Below are 19,603 nucleotides of genomic sequence, written 5' to 3' on the forward strand. Positions count from 1 at the left end.
GTTTTTGGATGCAAGTGTTGGTGCTAAACTGTGTGTTTTTGGATGCTAGCATGCTAGTTAGCTATGGTGTCATAGTTAGCTAGCTGAATAAAGTGGGTTGAGTCTATTCCTTTAAACATTGAACCGCTGTGGTTCACAACAATTCTGATTTCTAAAGGTGGAAGTTGGTAGAGTTTTTGTTCGGGTGGTTCAGTGAAACAATTATAGTTGTTAGAAGTAGAAGTTTTTGGTGAGGGAGGCCCTGTTCTCTACTCTCCCGATGTTTAGTTCATTTCATTCCGATCTCCTCTGCATTATTGTAGCCATTTGCTACAGCCTGTCAACTATGCCTCTGCCTATCCCTGTTCTCTCCTCTCTGCACAGGCTACACAAACGCCCCACACCGCGTGGCTGCTGCCTCTCTAACCTGGTGGTCCCTGCACGCACCCCACACCTGGAGTTCCAGGTCTCAGGCAGCCTCTGGAACTGCCGTTCTGCTGCCAACAAAGCTGACTTCATCCCAGCCTATGCTAATCTCCAGTCCCTCGACTTCCTGGCGCTGACGGAAACATGGATTACCACTGAAAACACTGCTACTCCTACTGCTCTCTCCTCGTCTGACCATGTGTTCTCGCATACCCCGAGAGCATCTGGTCAGAGGGGTGGTGGCACAGGAATCCTCATCTCTCCCAAGTGGACATTCTCAATTTTTCCCCTAACCCATCTGTCTATCTCCTCATTTGAATTCCATGCTGTCACAGTCACTAGCCCATTTAAGCTTAATATCCTTGTCATCTATCGCCCTCCAGGTTCCCTTGGAGAGTTCATCAATGAGCTTGACGCCTTGATAAGTTCCTTTCCTGAGGATGGCTCACCCCTCACAGTTTTGGGGGATTTCAACCTCCCTATGTCCACATTTGACTCATTTCTCTCTGCCTCCTTCTTTCCACTTCTCTCCTCTTTTGACCTCACCCTCTCACCATCCCCCCCTACTCACAAGGCAGGCAATACGCTTGACCTCATCTTTACTAGATGCTGCTCTTCTACTAATCTCACTGCAACTCCCCTCCATGTCTCCGACCACTACTTTGTTTCCTTTTCTCTCTCGCTCTCCTCCCACACTACTCACTCTGCCCCTACACAGATGGTAATGCGCCGCCGCAACCTTCGCTCTCTCTCTCCCACTACTCTCTCCTCTTCCATCCTATCATCTCTTCCCTCTGCTCAATCCTTCTCCCTCCAATCTCCTGACTCTGCCTCCTCAACCCTCCTCTCCTCCCTTTCTGCATCCTTTGGCTCTCTGTGTCCCCTATCCTCCCGGCCGGCTCGGTCCTCCCCTCCAGCTCCGTGGCTTGATGACTCATTGCGAGCTCACAGAACAGAGCTGTCAACTATGCCTCTGCCTATCCCTGTTCTCTCCTCTCTGCACAGGCTACACAAATGCCCCACACCGCGTGGCTGCTGCCTCTCTAACCTGGTGGTCCCTGCACGCACCCCACACCTGGAGTTCCAGGTCTCAGGCAGCCTCTGGAACTGCCGTTCTGCTGCCAACAAAGCTGACTTCATCCCAGCCTATGCTAATCTCCAGTCCCTCGACTTCCTGGCGCTGACGGAAACATGGATTACCACTGAAAACACTGCTACTCCTACTGCTCTCTCCTCGTCTGACCATGTGTTCTCGCATACCCCGAGAGCATCTGGTCAGAGGGGTGGTGGCACAGGAATCCTCATCTCTCCCAAGTGGACATTCTCAATTTTTCCCCTAACCCATCTGTCTATCTCCTCATTTGAATTCCATGCTGTCACAGTCACTAGCCCATTTAAGCTTAATATCCTTGTCATCTATCGCCCTCCAGGTTCCCTTGGAGAGTTCATCAATGAGCTTGACGCCTTGATAAGTTCCTTTCCTGAGGATGGCTCACCCCTCACAGTTTTGGGGGATTTCAACCTCCCTATGTCCACATTTGACTCATTTCTCTCTGCCTCCTTCTTTCCACTTCTCTCCTCTTTTGACCTCACCCTCTCACCATCCCCCCCTACTCACAAGGCAGGCAATACGCTTGACCTCATCTTTACTAGATGCTGCTCTTCTACTAATCTCACTGCAACTCCCCTCCATGTCTCCGACCACTACTTTGTTTCCTTTTCTCTCTCGCTCTCCTCCCACACTACTCACTCTGCCCCTACACAGATGGTAATGCGCCGCCGCAACCTTCGCTCTCTCTCTCCCACTACTCTCTCCTCTTCCATCCTATCATCTCTTCCCTCTGCTCAATCCTTCTCCCTCCAATCTCCTGACTCTGCCTCCTCAACCCTCCTCTCCTCCCTTTCTGCATCCTTTGACTCTCTGTGTCCCCTATCCTCCCGGCCGGCTCGGTCCTCCCCTCCAGCTCCGTGGCTTGATGACTCATTGCGAGCTCACAGAACAGAGCTCCGGGCAGCGGAGCGGAAATGGAAGAAAACTAAACTCCCTGCCGACCTGGCATCTTTTCACTCCCTCCTCTCTACATTTTCTTCATCTGTTTCTGCTGCTAAGGCCACTTTCTACCACTCTAAATTCCAAGCATCTGCCTCTAACCCTAGGAAGCTCTTTGCCACATTTTCCTCCCTCCTGAATCCTCCCCCCCCCGCCCCCCCCTCCTCTCTCTCTGTGGATGACTTCGTCAACCACTTTGAAAAGAAGGTTGACGACATTCGATCCTCGTTTGTTAAGTCTAATGACACTGCTGGTCCTACTCACACTGCCCTACCCTATGCTTTGACTTCTTTCTCCCCTCTCTCTCCAGATAAAATCCTGCGACTTGTGACTGCAGGCCGCCCAACAACCTGCCCGCTTGACCCCATCCCCTCCTCTCTTCTCCAGACCATCTCCGGTGACCTTCTCCCCTACCTCACCTCGCTGATCAACTCATCCTTGACCGCTGGCCATGTCCCTTCCGTCTTCAAGAGAGCGAGAGTTGCTCCCCTTCTCAAGAAACCGACACTCGATCCCACTGATGTCAACAACTACAGACCAGTATCCCTTCTTTCTTTTCTTTCCAAAACTATTGAGCGTGCCGTCTTTGGCCAACTCTCTTGCTATCTCTCTCAGAATGACCTTCTTGATCCAAACCAGTCAGGTTTCAGGACTGGTCATTCAACTGAGACTGCTCTTCTCTGTGTCACGGAGGCTCTCCGCACTGCTAAAGCTAACTCTCTCTCCTCTGCTCTTGTCCTTCTAGACCTGTCTGCTGCCTTTGATACTGTGAACCATCAGATCCTCCTCTCCACCCTCTCCGAGCTGGGCATCTCCGGCGCGGCTCACTCCTGGATTGCGTCCTACCTGACCGGTCGCTCCTACCAAGTGGCGTGGCGAGAAGCTGTCTCCGCACCACGTGCTCTCACCACTGGTGTCCCCCAGGGCTCAGTTCTAGGCCCTCTCCTTTTCTCCCTATACACCAAGTCACTTGGCTCTGTCATATCCTCACATGGCCTCTCCTATCATTGCTACGCTGACGATACACAACTAATCTTCTCCTTTCCCCCTTCTGATAACCAGGTGGCGAATCGCATCTCTGCATGTCTGGCAGACATATCAGCATGGATGACGGATCACCACCTCAAGCTGAACCCTGGCAAGACGGAGCTGCTCTTCCTCCCGGGGAAGGACTGCCCGTTCCATGATCTCGCCATCACGGTTGACAACTCCGCTGTGTCCTCCTCCCAGAGTGCGAAGAGCCTAGGCGTGACCCTGGACAACACCCTGTCGTTCTTCGCCAACATCAAGGCGGTGACCCGCTCCTGCAGGTTCATGCTCTACAACATTCGGAGAGTACGACCCTGCCTTACACAGGAAGCGGCACAGGTCCTAATCCAGGCACTTGTCATCTCCCGTCTGGACTACTGCAACTCGCTGTTGGCTGGCCTCCCTGCCTATGCCATTAAACCCCTACAACTCATCCAGAATGCCGCAGCCCGTCTGGTGTTCAACCTTCCCAAGTTCTCTCACGTCACCCCCCTCCTCCGCACACTCCACTGGCTTCCAGTTGAAGCTCGCATCCGCTACAAGACCATGGTGCTTGCCTATGGAGCAGTGAGGGGAACGGCACCTCTGTACCTTCGGGCTCTGATCAGTCCCTACACCCAAACGAGGGCATTGCGTTCATCCACCTCTGGCCTGCTGGCTCCCCTTCCTCTGCGGAAGCATAGTTCCCGCTCAGCCCAGTCAAAACTGTTCGCTGCTCTGGCACCCCAATGGTGGAACAAGCTCCCTCACGACGCCAGGACAGCGGAGTCACTCACCACCTTCCGGAGACATTTGAAACCCCACCTCTTTAAGGAATACCTGGGATAGGATAAAGTAATCCTTCTACCCCCCCCCCCCCCCCCCCCCCCCCCCCCCAAAAAAAAAAATTGTAAAGTGGTTATCCCACTGGACATAGGGTGAACGCACCAATTGGTGAGTCGCTCTGGATAAGAGCGTCTGCTAAATGACTAAAATGTAAATGTAAATGCTATGAGCTGACTAAACTGAGCACCCTCTGAAACAAACAATAGGACTTTGCCTGTGACAAGCTAATTATGAAACGCCACAACTCAGCCGGCCCTATAATGAACCAATTTACTCAGAGAACAACACAACCCTGCCTGTAATGAACTGATTGGGGAACAGCAGCTAGCGCTCCATGCACATTTAGACTTCCACAGCAGATCTGACTGCTGAGCTGCTGTGACGTACATTCAGGGGTTAATTTGCTGCTCCACAGAAGGGTCTTCCTTCCACACTCCCTCCTATACAGCCACCCCCACTTCTACCCTCTCTTCCTCTCTATTCCTCCACACACAACCATGCGCTCCACGTTAGTCATCACTTACACCAGCTGTCTGTGTGTGTGTGTGTGTGTGTGTGTGTGTGTGTGTGGACGTGTTTAACTATTCTTGTGGGGACTTCTGGTCCCCACAAGAATAGTAAACAAACAAAGATTTGACCAACTGGAGACATTTTGTTGGTCCCCACAAGGTCAAGGTTAGGGTTAGGGTAAGAGTACGGGTTAGGGTTAGGTATAGGGTTAGGGGTTAGGGGTTAGGGGTTAGGGAAAATAGGATTTTGAATGGGACTGAATTGTGTGTCCCCACAAGGTTAGCTGTACAGGACTGTGTGTGTGGGTGTGTGGATGAGTGTGTGCATGTGTGTGTGTGTGTGTGCATGAGTGCATGAGTGCATGAGTGTGTGTGTGTGTGTGTGTGTGTGTGTGTGTGTGTGTGTGTGTGTGTGTGTGTGTGTGTGTGTGTGTGTGTGTGTGTGTGTGTGTGTGTGTGTGTGTGTGTGTGTGTGTGTGTGTGAGAGTGAGAGTGAGTGTGCATGTGCGTGCGTGCGTGCGTGCGTGCGTGCGTGCGTGCGTGCGTGTGTGTGTGTGTGTCTACTACTGCATGTGTGGGGGCATGTTTTTGTTTTTTGCAAGGATGCATGGTATTGGTTGTTGCTAGGATACATGGTATTGGTTGTTGCTAGGATGCATGGTATTGGTTGTTGCTAGGATGCATGGTATTGGTTGTTGCTAGGATGTATGGTATTAGTTGTTGCTAGGATGCATGGTATTGGTTGTTGCTAGGATGCATGGTATTGGTGTGAGCAGGTTCATTGTCGTCCTGTATCTATTTCATTTGAATGTGTGAATGGACAGATCTAGGTTAGCAGTACCAGTTATCAAGCAGCACATAATGGCAGTTACGAAATCCTTTGACACCCACTCTCTCTCTGCCTCCCCATTTTCCTCCCTCCCCCATTCTGACCTCCCCATCCCTCCTTCCCCCATTCTGACCTCCCCATCTCCACCATTCTGACCTCCCAATCTCCCTCCCTTGACTCCCCCATTGTGATCCCTCTCTGTTACATAGCCAATCCTGTTGCTTGGTAATTGGATGCCAAGTGGGCAATACATGACATCCCTATTAGTGCCTTAGAAAGTGTAGCATAATCACAGCGACATTATCAATAGGATGAGCACGCACAAGGAGTTACACAACTGAATGTGGGTCATTTTTAAATGTCATAATAGCTCATGGTTAAAGGACCAGTGCAGTCAAAAACGTGCATTTCCTATGTTTTACAGTGTACATATTTCCACACTATGAGATTGGAATAATACTGTGAAATTGTGCTAATTATGATAATGCCCTTTTAGCGTAAGAGCTGTTTGAAAAGACCCCCTGAAAGTTCAGCCTGTGTTGTTGGGATGTAGTTTTGGCCTGCCTGGGGACATCACCAGGTGGTAAATTAGCTAATAGACCAAACCTCTCTGCCAATAACATTTTTCAGTTTTCCCCTCCCCAACCAGACAGTCCAAGTTAAATTATTGCTTGAGAAATTGCTCTTTAAAGGGTGGTTTAGATAAATCAAAAGAGCTTTTACAGTTGTGTGTACAATATGAATGAATGCATGTATCATTTACTAATACTTTCCATATGTGTAGTAAACCATATGACAATAACTTAAGATAATAAGTGGGTATTTCTTTATGATTCACGTACGCATGCATCATACACAGGATAGCGCAATAGAGACATTTGTTTGTATTGAAACTGTTTTCTTCTGAGTATTACCGTAATTTTCGGATTATAAGCCGCGCCTTTTTTCCAATTTTTCGACCCTGCGGCTTATATAACGGTGCGGCTAATCTATGGATTTTTACAGCTAACGGCCACTAGAAGACCTCCTAAATCTATGGATTGTACAGGTTACAGTCCACCAACTTTAACTCTATGGGCTCTATGACCGGTCCGCGCCCCCCACCTTTAAGCGGCGGGCTCCAGCAGGAAAAGCTGGAGGCCGGAAAAGAGTGAGACAGGTAGCGCGCAAAAGTAAAAGTGGAACCGGGAGTGGTACGAGAGACAGAACGAGAGACAGAACGAGAGCAAGACAGACAGACATTACGAGAGCGAGACAGTTTGTCTCTTTCCCGACAATCCCCTCTGTCCACGAACCCTTACATATGGTAATTAAACATTAAAACACCTGCGGCTTATAGTCCAGTGCGGCTTATATATGTACACATCATTCAATATCATTCAATTTAGCTGCTGCGGCTTATACTCCGGTGCGCCTTATAGTGCGGAAAATACGGTAAATGGTTTTATTTTGTGTGAAGTAAGCTATCCTGGGGGATAAACAGAAAGTAAACGTTATGAATAGAAACAAACAGAGTTTTATGAACTAATAAGTTGTATGATACAAATATAAAACCGTGGAAAATAAAGTTTATACTGTGATTTGGAGAGAATAGACAAGAGCATGCATTATTGATGGGAATCAGGTTTCTAATCCCAAAGGTTTCTTTACCCAGGTGTGCACACACTGCATTCAGAATTTGAAGATATAATTGATTTGTTTGACTTTGAGCTCTTTCAAGGAGACATTGAGGATGTTGTGAGGTAAAAACGTATCTTCAGCGCCCTCTGCTGACCACTACACATAATGACATCTGGCTGGAGCCAACAACTATAATAATAATAATATGCCATTTAGCAGACGCTTTTATCCAAAGCGACTTACAGTCATGTGTGCATACATTTTTACGTATGGGTGGTCCCGGCAATCGAACCCACTACCCTGGCGTTACAAGCGCCATGCTCTACCAATTGAGCTACAGAGGACCACAATTAGACAGGACTCACAAGTTTTTTATTTTCCAAAGTAAGTCATGTTTACTTTTTTTCTGATAAGTCAGCTGTTCAGAGAAGAGTGAAAGCAAACATAGTGTAGTCCTTATAGATAAGTGTTTTGGATCCTACAAATGTAGTATTTGTAATTGTATCCACATGCTACAGATGACTGATACAGAATCCTTTATGCAGATCTGCCTGTTTTATGATACAAGGTTTCATTTAAAAAAGGAAAAGATTGTAATAATAATAATAATTAGATTATTGTTATTATAAGTGTATTGCTGTGCAAATGTGTTGCCTATGCATTAGGCCGGACTAGGACATCATACCAGAATATCATTTTTATTTTTTTATTTCACCTTTATTTAACCAGGTAGGCCAGTTGAGAACATACACCAGAGACTAAACATGAGTGAATTCACAGCCAACAACAGAGACACATTTTGTGACCAGACTACTTCAAAGTGCATTGAAAGAATTGAGGAAGGAATTTGTATCCTTTGTTCATATTAATATTATGAACATATCAACAAGAGATCATGCAGATGCAGAAACACAGAGATGCAGACTCACCACCAGAACAGATGGGTAGGTCCAGGTTAGTAGCCCAGTCCTGAGTGAGGTTTGAAGTGGTAACTCTAAAACTCACAGTCACCAGACAGACAGTCATCTGAGTGTTATTAGACCACAGCTTCTGCAGATAGCTAGGCTATAGGCCAGTACCACATCACATGGATTAGATTAACCTCCTAGACAAGTCACCAGGCTATAGGCCTTGATATTATACAGAGATAGTTCTCCCTTAGTTTACTTTATTTGGATAGGACCCCTGAGTGAAGGGATAGACTGACACTAGGGTCATGCTGACTTGTCCTAATTTCTAGTGTCCCACCATGATTAAAATGTGTTTCACTATGATGTATTTTCTATGACCACTGCATTCAAAGACAAATCTGTTTGACATATTTGTTTTGTTTTATAATAGAAACTGCCTTGATATCACTGTGGTTGCCCGTGAAATCATGCCCTACGAATCCCCAAATGAAATTCCTCAATTTAATAAAAAAGTAGTGTATTATGAACATCAAACCAGTATTCAAATGAAAGTTCTTCTTCTTCTTCTGTGATTTTTAAACAGCAGTTGGTAACCAAAAAGTGCATTACCACCACCAACTGGCCTGAAGTGTAATTCCATTGCACTGTGAAACAAAAGGGGAAATAAAATCACCCTTCCAAGTCCAACTAACCCTACACTCATTAACATCCACCACCCCATTCCACTACTTTGACCCTATCTGCTCCTACACCAGGCCAACGGCCTTGGAGGACGGGACACTACCACTCAGCACACCCTGTAACTCTTCTGAAGTTAAATCTCATACACCCAAGTAGCCTACTTCTCTGCAGCTGCCACCACAATATCTATTTTCTGTGATTTACATTCCATTTCTGCAGTACAGTTGATAACCACTGCTATGAACTCTAAGAAGCACATATCACTCATTGGTCTATCCCTCTGCGCTGGCACAGATCTACTATTCTGAGGGATCCTCTCAAGATCTCTCCCCGACCCATCCTCCTCTACTGCCTCAGCATACGACACCTTCTGCACTACTCTGACCCTGGCCACCTCAACCTGCCTCTCTCGCACCGGACATCTCTGATCCCCAGCAACATGGGCACCCTTACAATTGACACACACAACTTGCTCCACTACGAATACATTTTACATTTTAGTCATTTAGCAGACGCTCTTATCCAGAGCGACTTTCAGTCAGTGAGTGCATAAATTTTTTCATACTGGCCCCCGTGGGAATCGAACACACAACCCTGGCATTGCAAGCGCCATGCTCCACCAACTGAGATACACACTTCTTTGTCCCATGCCCTCCTACACATTTTACATTTACATTTTAGTCATTTAGCAGACGCTCTTATCCAGAGCGATTTACAGTTAGTGAGTGCATACATGTTTTTTTTCATACTGGCCCCCCGTGGGAATCAAACCCACAACCCTGGTTTTGTGGGAATCAAACCCACAACCCAAAAAGTTTGTTTCTGGCAAGGAAGTAAAGTTTGTTCTGCTGGGTCGCTGCCCATTTGGGAGTGAGCGGGAATGAAAGAGTAGACCAGGTAGCCAAAAGGGCTTTAAAACGAGATAGAATTGATAATCATGCTCCATTGGGTAGAGGTGAGGCCAATTGTAAGATTAGAGCCATCTCAATTTGCACCAACAACATAGCTCAGGCAGTAGCAGTGGTGTAAAGTACTTAAGTAAAAATACTTGAAAGTACAATTTAAGTAGTTTTTTTTGGGTATCTGTACTTTACTTTACTATTTATATTTTTGACAACTTTTAATTTACTACATTCCTAAAGAAAATTATGTACTTTTTACTCCATACATTTTCACTGACACACATTTTGAATGCTTAGCAGGACAGGAAAATGGTCTCATTCACACACTTATCAAGAGAACATACCTGGTCATCCCTACTGCCTCTGATCTGGCGGACTCACTAAACACATGCTTCATTTGTAAATGATGTCTGAGTGTTGGAGTGTGCCCCTGGCTATCCGTAAATTTAAAAAACAAGAAAATTGTGCCATCTGGTTTGCTTAATATAAGGAATTTGAAATTATTTATACTTTTACTTTTACTTTTGATACTTCAGTATATTTGAGCAATTACATTTACTTTGATACTTAAGTATATTTAAAACCAAATACTTTTAGACTTTTACTCAAGTAGGATTTTACTGGGTGACTTTCACTTTTACTGTAGTCCTTTTCTATTAAGGTATCTTTACTTTTACTCAAGTATGACAATTGGGTACTTTTCCACCACTGGGCAGTAGGAAGGTTACTTATCCATTTATATGCAGATGATACAGTCTTATCCTCAGCTGGCCCCTTTTGTGTTAAACTCTCTACAACAAAGCTTTCTTAGTGTCCAACAACCTTTCTCTGCCCTTAACCTTGTTCTGAACACCTCCAAAACAAAGGTCATGTGGTTTGGTAAGAAGAATGCCCCTCTCCCCACCGGTGTGATTACTACCTCTGAGGGTTTAGAGCTTGAGGTATTCACCTCATACAAGTACTTGGGAGTATGGCTAGACGGTACACCGTCCTTCTCTCAGCACATATCAAAGCTGCAGGCTAAGGTTAAATCTAGACTTGGTTTCCTCTATCGTAATCGCTCCTCTTTCACCTCAGCTGCCAAACTAACCCTGATTCAGATGACCATCCTACCCATGCTAGATTAAGGAGACGTAATTTATAGATCGGCAGGTAAGGGTGCTCTCGAGCGGCTACATGTTCTTTACCATTCAGCCATCAGATTTGCCACCAATGCTCCTTATAGGACACATCACTGCACTCTATACTCCTCTGTAAACTGGTCATCTCTGTATACCCATCGCAAGACCCACTGGTTGATGCATATTTATTAAACCCTCTTAGGCCTCACTCCCCCCTCTCTGAGATACCTACTGCTGCCCTCATCCTCCACATACAACACCCGTTCTGCCAGTCACATTCTGTTAAAGGTCCCCAAAGCACACACATCCCTGGGTCGCTCCTCTTTTCAGTTTGCTGCAGCTAGCGACTGGAACGAGCTGCAAAAAACACTCAAACTGGACAGTTTTATCTCCATCTCTTCGTTCAAAGACTAAATCATGGACACTCTTACTGCCAGTTGTGGCTGCTTCGCGTGATCTATTGTTGTCTCTACCTTCTTGCCTTTGTGCTGTTGTCTGTGCCCAATCATGTTTGTACCATGTTTTGTGCTGCTAACATGTTGTACTGCTGCCATGTTGTGTTGCTACCATGTTGTTGCCATGTGGTGTTGCTACCATGCTGTGTTGTCATGTGTTGCTGCCATGCTATGTTGTCGTCTTAGGTCTCTCTTTGTGTAGTGTTGTGGTGTCTCTCTTTATGTAGTGTTGTGGTGTCTCTCTTGTCGTGATGTGTGTGTTGTCCTATATTTTTATTTTTAATCCCAGCCCCGTCCCCGCAGGAGGCTTTTGCCTTTTGGTAGGCCGTCATTGTAAATAAGAATTTGTTCTTAACTGACTTGCCTAGTTAAATAAAGAACAATAGTGATGGGTTGTTCGTAAACGAATGGCTCTTTTTGAACTGATCTTTTTGTCGGGAACCGAATCGCATCGGTGAAAGAACCGTTCATTTGGCTCCCTGATTTGAATATTGCTACTACTGCTTTTTCAGCTCAAAACAACGTTTTTCTGAAAATAAATTAGAAAATAATTATTTAAAGAGGGTTTATGCTAACTAGCTAGCTGGCTAGCATTTACTGCTAGTATAAGTTGCTAGCTAGCAAGTTAGCATAAACTAGCACTAACTGGGCTAGTCATTGTCTAACTTTGCACCCCAACTCAACAACAACTTCATTTTGGGCCCTGTTAATATTAGCATGTCATCTCACCAGACAGGTAGGTGTATCTGCTATGATTCTAATCAGCATCCGAATGGTTTCAAACAGGCATTTTCATGGTTCATGAAATTTTAGAATTACTCGTATGAATAACATTAGCCCCATTAGGGAGACCTTGTGCTTTGATTTCTTATTTCTTATAGAATGTGCCCCTCTCAAATTCCAAATGATTTGTATCCTAAGCAATATTTATGTTTTGTATATTCCAGTAGTCTTGTCACAGGCTCCACAAGGCAGTGATCAAGGGTAAGACAAAATATTTTTTTTATCTAATTTAAAGAAATATACTATATTACAGTGTATTATGTAAATTATTAGTGTATCTGTAGTAGCAGTAGTAATATTAATAGTAGTAGTATTAGCAGTAGGTGTTTTTAAATAAATAAAAAATGTACGTCATTTAGCAGACGCTTACAGGAGCAATTAGGGTTAAGTGCATTGCTCAAGGGCACAGACAGATTTTTCCCATAGTCTGCTCTGGGATTTGAACCAGCAACCTTTTGGTTACTGGCCCAACATTCTTAACCGTTAGGCTGCCTGCCCTGAACTGGATCAAAATTGAGTCAGCATTTATATTTCAGCATTTAATTGTAGCACCATAAACTGACCGTGTTTTTGTTTCCATCCTGTGCCTACAGTAAGTGAAGGTTGGCCTGACATCCTTTTCCTGTACCTGGTGCACATCTAAGCTAAAGCAAAGCAGGCACACAGAAGACCTTCTACTGCTATGTAGATATCATATTATACATTATTGGAGGACTTGCCAATGTGATTATTTGACTTGGGCTATTTGTCATCACCTCATACCTTTTTTTAATGTGTTTTGTGTCCCTGTAACTTTGTCCTTGCAGAGGATGCTGTCCTACAGAGAGTCAAAGCGAAGCATAAAGACAGAATGAAAAGCCACTGTGAACACCTGTTTGAAGGCAACTCCAGAAATGAAACTCTTCTCAACAATATTTACACAGAACTCTACATCACAGCATCCAGAACATACACATCAGAAGACACTCCTGTCAATTGCAACAACATCTTTAAACCTTTACCTGGACAGGACAGAATAATCACAACTGTGATGACCAAGGGCATTGCTGGGATCTGAAAAACAGTCACTGTCCAGAAGTTGATCCTTGACTGGGCAGAAGGGAAAGCCAATCAGCATCTGGATTTTATATTTCCGCTTCCATTCTGGGATTTGAATTTGGTCAAAAAGCAGTCTTCATGGCATTCTGTGTGGCTTCTACCATGAACTTGGAGATATAGAGGATGCAAAGAAAATTGCAGATTGTCAAGTTCTGTTCATCTTCGAGGGTCTGGATGAAAGCCAATTTCCACTTGATTTTAATCAAAACGAGACATTGTTTGACATAGCAGAAGAAGCGCCCATTGATGTTCTATTGACAAATCTCATTAAGGGGAATCTGTCAACCAGAGCTAGCCTCTGCATATCCTCCCGACCAGCAGCAGCCAATCAAATCCCCAGGAAGAACATTAACAAACAACAAAGAGCCTCAACATCATGTGCCACATTCCAGTCTTCTGCTGGATCACTGCTACAGTTCTATGGGAGAAGTTCAGAAATTACTGCAAAGAAATCCCTAAAACCCTTTCTGAGATGTACACACACTTCGTGCTCATTCAGACAAACCTGAAGAACCAAAAGTACCATAACAGCAATGAGACAGATGCGCGGAGGATCAATAAATTCGATAAATAAATAATTCTAAAGCTGGCCAAGCTAGCTTTTGAACACCTGAAGAAAAGCAATTTCATATTTTATGAGAAGGATCTGAGAGAGTGTGGCATTGACATCAAAGCAGTTTCAGTTCAATCTGGATTGTGCACAGAAATCTTAAAACAAGAGGTTGGGCTCTACAGCGAGACAGTATACTGCTTTCTGCATTTGACCATCCAGGAGTACTTTGCCGCTCTGTATTTGCTCTACTGCTACACAACTGATAACATGGAGGTGCTGGAGTCTTTCCTCAATGAGACGTTGGTTGAGGAAGACTCTCTGTTGAGCGAAAATGTTGGAGACCATTCAGACGCTTCACAGAGGGATGGGCCTGGAGAAAGTCTGGAGTCTCACCAATGGGAAAACAGTGAAAACTCCACTCTGGAGGAAGAGCCTGAGGAACATCATCTTTTGGATGATGAGGCTGAAGAATGGTCTGACTCTGAGTCTTCAGGGCTGGTCCTACATGAAAAACCATCCTTTCATGTGTTACTGAAGAGCGCAGTGCTCAATGCCTTGGGGAGTGCAAATGGACATCTGGACCTTATGCTCCGCTTCTTTCTTGGCCTCTCACTGGACTACAATCAGAGACTCCTACAAGACCTACTGCCAGAGATGGAGAGCTGTGCAGAGAGTGTTGAGGAAACAAAGAAATACATAAAGGAGATGCTGAGGTCTTACAAATCCCCTGAGAGATGCGTCAACCTTTTATTCTGCTTGGCTGAAGTCAATGACAATACCCTTCTTGAAGATGTTCAAGCAAACTTGAGGTCAGGAAATCATGGAGGAACAAAGGTCTCACCTGAACAATGCACATCTCTGGTTTATGTGCTGATGTCAGCTGGGATTCTGGATGGGTTTGACCTAAAGAAGTACAATACATCTGAGGAGGGCCAATGTAGGATGATTCCAGTTGTGAAGTGATGCATAAATGCCCTGTGAGTGTTAAGTCATTTTTACACATTTTTACAGGAAGTTAGTTTGAATGTATTTTCACTCTGCCATTGTAGACTTTCTAATTGTAACATCCTAGAGAAATCGTGTGGAGTAGTCGCTTCAGCTCTCAAGTCATCAAACTCCCCACTGCGAAAGCTGGGCCCGAGTTACAATTACCTGCAGAACTCCAGTATGGATATAATCTGTGCTGGGTTGAGTAGTCAATGCAGTAAACTGAAGATCTTGAGGTGAGCAATTTTGTTTGTTACACTTTTTGGTGTAATTATGTGTAGACTATTACTCATAATTTGAGCATGATTTTGTCTCCATTTCCAAAGGCTAAAACGATGCAATCTAACAGCGGAATGCTGTTCAGCTTTGAAGTTTGCTCTTAGCTCAGACTCATCACACCTGAGAGAACTGGACCTGAGTGACAATGATCTACAGGATTCTGGTGTGAAACTGCTCTCTGCTGGACTGCAGAAATGGGAAACATTAAGGTATGCCCTTTTGTTTTCAAAATCAGACATTACATTTTCTTGAAAATAATAAATAGTAATGTTTTTTATGGTTTTCAAAATCAGTGGGATCATCACAGTTTTATTACCGGATACCAGTCCAATTTTACTACACAGAAAACAATCTCACAAATGGTTTGGTATTTATACATTTGACCATTTCAAGATTTCTCTGACCTCTTCTTGTAGGCTGTCATCCTGTTGTGTGACAAAGGAAGGTTGTACCTCTCTGGCTTCAGCTCTACGTTCAAACCTCTCACACCTGAGGGAGCTGGACCTCAGTGAGAAAAACCTGCATTATTCAGGAGTGAAGCTGCTGTCTGCTGTACTGGGGAATCCACGTTGTAAACTGGAGACACTGAGGTAGTTATAAATTTCACTTATCACCCAATAAGAGATTAATAAATTGCCATACACAGCACATTTCATTAGGTTATATTTAGAAATTAAATAAATTATCTATTTACATACAGTACCAGTCAAAAGTTTGGACACCTACTCATTCAAGGGTTTTTCTTTATTTTTTACTATTTTCTACATTGTAGAATAATAGTGAAGATATCAAAACTATGAAATAACACATATGGAATCATGTAGTAACCAAAAAAGTGTTAAACAAATCAAAATATATTTTAGATTCTTCAAAATAGCCACCCTTTGCCTTGACAGCTTTGCACATTCTTGGCATTCTCTCAACCAGCTTCATGAGGTAGTCACGTGGAATGCTTTTCCAACAGTCTTGTAGGAGTTCCCATATATGCTGAGCACTTGTTGGTAGCTTTTCCTTCACTCTGTGGTCCATCTCATCCCAAACCATCTCAATTGGGTTGAGGTCGGGGGATTGTGGAGGCCAGGTAATCTGATGCAGCACTCAATCACTCTCCTTCTTGGTCAAATAGCCCTTACACAGCCTGGAGGTGTGTTTTGGGTCATTGTCCTGTTGAAAAACAAATGATAGTCCCACTAAGCGCAAACCAGATGGGATGGTGTATCGCTGCAGAATGCTGTGGTAGCCATGCTGGTTAAGTGTGCCTTGAATTCTAAATAAATCACTGACAGTGTCACCAGCAAAGCACCCCCACACCATCACACCTCCTCCTCCATGCTTCACGGTGGGAACCACACATGCGGAGATCATCCGTTCACCTACTCTGCGTCTCACAAAGACACGGCGGTTGGACTCATCAGACCAAAGGACAGATTTCCACCAGTCTAATATCCATTGCTTGTGTTTTTTGGCCCAAGCAAGTCTCTTCTTCTTATTGGTGTCCTTTAGTAGTGGTTTCTTTGCAGCAATTTGACCATGAAGGCCTGATTCACGCAGTCTCCTCTGAACAGTTGATGTTGAGATGTCTGTTACTTGAACTCTGTGAAGCATTTATTTGGGCTGCAATCTGAGGTGCAATTAATTGCCGATTTCTGAGGCTGGTATCTAACAAACTTATCCTCTTCAGCAGAGGTAACTCTGGGTCTTCCTTTCCTGTGGTGGTCCTCATAAGAGCCAGTTTCATCATAGCGCTTGATGGTTTTTGTGACTGCACTTGAAGAAACCTTCAAAGTTCTTGAAATTTTCCAGATTGACTGACCTTCATGTCTTAAAGTAATGATGGACTGTCATTTCTCTTTGCTTATTTGAGCTGTTCTTGCCATAATATTGACTTGGTATTTTACCAAATAGGGCTATCTTCTGTATACCAACCCTACCTTGTCACAACACAACTGATTGGCTCAAACGCAATAAGAAGGAAAGAAATTCCACAAATTAACAAGGCACACCTGTTAATTGAAATGCATTCCAGGTGACTACCTCATGAAGCTGGTTGAAAGAATGCCAAGAGTGTGCAAAGCTGTCATCAAGGCAAAGGGTGGCTACTTTGAAGAATCTAAAATATATGTTGATTTGTTTAACACTTTTTTGGTTACTACATGATTCCATATGGGTAGAAAATGTAGAAAATAGTAAAAATAAAGAAAAAACCTGGAATGAGTAGGTGTGTCTAAACTTTTGACTGGTACTGTATGTCAAATCAGCAAGTAGATGTCTTCTCTTTGGAGGCTGTCTGGCTTTATTGTCTCAGTGGAAGGATGTGCTTCTCTGACTTCAGCTCTGAGGTCAAACTCCTCAAACCTGAGGGAGCTGGATCTGAACTACAATCACCCAGGAGACACAGTAGTGACTGCTCTCTGCGGTACTGGAGGATCTACACTTCATACTAAAGTAAATCAAGTAATTTGAAAGTGCTCCTTAGTCCAAGACTAGGCTTAATCTGTGTGTGCAGGTTTCAGTGAGTTACAGGCAGTCTTGTGTCGGTCACTAAATCACTGTTCCTCGGCTTCCCTTACAGTGAAGAGTGCTACTTAAAATCAGGCCTGGAGAAGTTTGACATTGTTAACTTATCCTTGTCTCCTATATGCATAAATTAATCTTGGCATGTCTACCTTCCTTCCTAACCTCAGTAATTTCCTGCAGATGCCTGTGCACTCACACTGGACCCTAACACAACACACAGAAAGCTGTCTCTGTCAAACAACGGAAGAACTGTGATATGGGAGGCTGATGATCATCAGTATTGGCCTCACACCGAGAGATTTGATGACTGTCCTTAGGTGCTGTGTACAGTCGTGGTCAAAAGTTTTGAGAATGACACAAGTATTGGTCTTCACAAAGTTTGCTGCTTCAGTGTTTTTAGATATTTTTGTCAGATGTTACTATGGTATACTGAAATATAATTACAAGCATTCCATAAGTGTCAAAGGATTTTATTGACAATTACATTATTTTATTTCACCTTTATTTAACCAGGTAAGCCAGTTGAGAACAAGTTCTCATTTACAAGTTATGGAGGTAAGGCAATAAATAGGCCATAGTGCAAAATTATTTCAATTAGTTTTAACACTGGAATGATAGATGTGCAAGAGATGATATGCAAATAGAGATACTGGTGTGCAAATGAGCAAAATAAATAACAATATGGGGATGAGGTAGTTGGGTGGGCTAATTTCAGATGGGCTGTGTACAGGTGCAGTGATCGGTAAGGTGCTCTGACAACTGATGCTTAAAGTTAGTGAGGGAGATAAGAGTCTCCAGCTTCAGAGATTTTTGCAATTTGTTCCAGTCATTGGCAGCAGAGAACTGGAAGGAATGGCGGCCAAAGGAGGTGTTGGCTTTGGGGATGACCAGTGAGATATACCTGCTGGCACGCATACTACAGATGGGTGTTGCTATGGTGACCAATGAGCTAAGACAAGGCGGGGATTTGCCTAGCTGTGATTTATAGATGGCCTGGAGCCAGTGGGTTTGGCGACGAATATGTAATGAGGACCAGCCAACAAGAGCGTACAGGTCACAGTGGTGGGTATTATATGGGGCTTTGGAGACAAAACGGATGGCACTGTGATAGACTACATCCAATTTGCTGAGTAGAGTGTTGGAGGCTATTTTGTAAATGACATCGCCAAAGTCAAGGATCGGTAGGATAGTCAGTTTTACGAGGGCATGTTTGGCAGCATGAGTGAAGGAGGCTTTGTTGCAAAATAGGAAGCCGATTCTAGATTTAACTTTGGATTGGAGATGCTTAATGTGAGTCTGGAAGGAGTGTTTACAGTCTAACCAGACACCTAGGTATTTGTAGTTATCCACATACTCTAGGTCAGAACCGTCGAGAGTAGTGATTCTAGTCGGGTGGGCGGGTGCCAACAGCGTTCGATTGAAGAGCATGCATTTAGTTTTACTAGTGTTTAAGAGCAGTTGGAGGCTACTGAAGGAGCATTGAAGCTTGTTTGGAGGTTTGTTAACACAGTGTCCAATGAAGGGCCAGATGTATACAAAATGGTGTTGTCTGCGTAGAGGTGGATCTGAGACAGTCACCAGCAGTAACAGCGACATCATTGATATACACGGTGAAAAGAGTCGGCCCAAGAATTGAACCCTGTGGCACCCCAAAAGAGATTGCCATAGGTCCAGACAACAGGCCCTCCGATTTGACACATTGAACTCTATCTGAGAAGTAGTTGGTGAACCAGGCAAGGCAGTCATTTGAGAAACCAAGGCTATTTAGTCTGCCAATAAGAATGCGGTGGTTGACAGAGTCAAAGGCCTTGGCCAGGTCGATGAAGACGGCTGCACAGTACTGTCTATTATCGATCGCAGTTATAATATCGTTTAGGACCTTGAGCGTGGCTGAGGTGCACCCATGACCAACTCGGAAACTGGATTGCATAGCGGAGAATGTACGGTGGGATTTAAAATGGTAGGTGATCTGTTTGTTAACTTGGCTTTCAAAAACTTTCGAAAGGCAGGGCAGGATGGATATAGGTCTGTAACAGTTTGGATCTAGAG

The sequence above is a fragment of the Coregonus lavaretus genome (assembly GCF_964263955.1).
Source record: "Coregonus lavaretus genome assembly, chromosome: 30".
NCBI classification, from domain to species: Eukaryota; Metazoa; Chordata; class Actinopteri; order Salmoniformes; family Salmonidae; genus Coregonus; species Coregonus lavaretus.